Here is a 2,361-nt window from a genome sequence, read left to right on the forward strand (position 1 = left end):
TTGGGGCGCTCGACGTAAAGTGGTCTGGGAGCTCTTCACCTGGAGAGCAGCAAGTGGTACACAATCATTCTCTTCCTCTTTCATTTTCATCTCTCCATCTGTCAGCATGTTCAAGTAGATTTCTATTACTCAACAATGGCCGCTGCTCAGTTAGAAACACTCTGCGAGGAAGGGAGGGAGAGAAGGACACGGAGGCAGTCATAGACAGCAACAAATACAAGTGCTTGCTGCTGTAATCCTATCAGGCAGGGCATGTTGGCTTTATGCAGCGTTTGAGAGGTCAACATGAACTGCATGGACATGATGGAGAGAGGGGGGAATGCTTAGAGGAGCTCCTCAGATTCAAATGGTCAACAACAAGTACACTCACTGAGCATCACACATCCATGGACATTGTTTGCTGTGCTAGATGTGGTCGTCCCGTCACGGTTAGCCTTTAAAAAGGAACCCTTCTATGTCTAAATGTGGACATTGTGCAGTCTTTAACTGCTTTTTGGCCTTTTGCAAATACCTGAACATTGTAACCTTTTTAACAGTGTGTTCAGAATATATATGTGAAGGTTCTCAGTCATCCAGGTCATTTTAGTCTAAGGACCTTGGGAAAAAAAGCTTTTCTTTACAAGCTCCTTAGACTGAGCTCAGAATACTTTAATACATAAGGAAACTATGTGTGCTACAGTTGCTCCAAAGAGGATGCTAACGCTGTGAACAGGATTTGAACCTGCGTGGGGAAACCCCATTGGATTTCAAGTCCAACGCCTTAACCTCTCGGCCATCACAGCTGGGCGTCTGACCAGCACGTTCCTGTTGATTAGAGGTAAAAATGTTAGTGCTGATTAACGTGATCCAAGAGAGAACATTTAGCAGAGATCTAGCTCACAACTAGCCACTATTTTAACTTTACTGACATTAAGCACTGCTCAAACAATTAAAGGAACACTTTGAAAACATGCAAGATCTTAATAACAAATAAAAACATCTATGTGTACTCATATAGTGTCCCCAGTGTGTTAGTGACAAAAGGATACCACATTGTCAGATGGAAATGAATGAGGGCTGAATTCACTGTGGAAAATAATCCTAATCATGCTGCAGGTTATTTTTTTTGGACAAAAGTCACGTCACAAAGTCTGTTTGTGATTGTTTGGCCAGTTAAATTCACACCAGTGTCCTGCTGAAGGTCATTTTATAGTTCTGGCAGTGCTCATTCACCCATCACCCTGCTTGCACAAAGAAGCAGATGCTATTCTGGCTGATGGGTTGAGGACCTTCTACAGCCCTGTCCAGCTCTCCTACAGTAACTCCCTGTGTTTTGGAATCTCCTCCATCCTCTCAAGACAGAAAGCCTTCTAGTAACGACATATATTGATGTGTCATCCTGGAGGAGTTGGAGTACTGTGCAACCTCTGTAGGGTCCAGATATGGACTCATGCTACCAGTAGTCACACTGACCCTCGCAGATGCAAAACTAGTGAAAGAACTGATAGAGAAGATGAGGAGGGAAACATATCAGTGTCCTCCACCTGTGAAACCATTCCTGTTTTGGTGCTTGTCCCATTGTTGCCCCTCTAGTGCACCTGTTGTTAATTTCATTAACACCAAAGCAGCTGGAACTAATTAACATCCCCCTCGACTACTTAACTGAGCAGATCAATATCCCTACTTGGCTGCGTACTCCAAGTACAGAGACAAGTATTACTGAATTAACAATATATATATATATATATATATATATATATATATGGGAGTAGCACAGTGATATTAATACCTCCAGGGCTGGGTCCACATCTGCTTGCTGTCTGAAGAGTTTCCAGGTGTATCGAGGACAAAGTGATATAACTCTTTTCAAACATATTTGGACATAAAGGATGTCCTTTCACCAAATGAAATGGACTGCTTTTTAGATACAGCTTTTCTAGTCTTTCTAACCACTCTAAGCACTTAACACTACAAACCACATTCATACACCAGTTTATTTTATGCACTTAAGCCTAAAGCCAATTGAGAAATGCCAATTAATCTAACATGCATATGTTTAGACTGTGGGAGGAAACCCTCTCAGTCACTAACCTGAACGATCTAACACAGAACTGCTGTATGTCCAAATCTTATGTTGTTTAATCTTCTCATCCCCGCTGATGTCATCAGTGCAGGACTTGTGGGCGTGCCCTCAAATAGCAGTCTGTACCACCGCAGTGACATTAGCGTCTAATGGTGTAACTACATGTGGTAGTTTGTGTTGCTGTATTGTTGAACTCCTGCGGTGAATGCTCACGCATTTGTCACATCTGATAGAAGCACTGCAGGTTCAAATCCCACGTGGTGATGTAAAGCTTCCTTCTTGGCTAATGTTAACAGCTG

General features: G+C 42.5%; 1 non-coding gene across 1 annotated transcript; it reads right to left on the reverse strand.

Annotated features, from left to right (window-relative positions):
- Positions 1–700: 700 nt before the first annotated feature.
- Positions 701–782, reverse strand: trnas-uga (transfer RNA serine (anticodon UGA)). Its single transcript has one exon. It is a non-coding gene; the product is annotated as a tRNA-Ser (tRNA).
- Between the last annotated feature and the right edge of the window lie 1,579 nt (positions 783–2,361).

This window comes from Mchenga conophoros, linkage group LG6, assembly GCF_057382185.1.
Source record: "Mchenga conophoros isolate Kocher_MC1m ecotype Shallow Benthic linkage group LG6, M_conophoros_male_GT1.1, whole genome shotgun sequence".
Classification (NCBI taxonomy): domain Eukaryota; kingdom Metazoa; phylum Chordata; class Actinopteri; order Cichliformes; family Cichlidae; genus Mchenga; species Mchenga conophoros.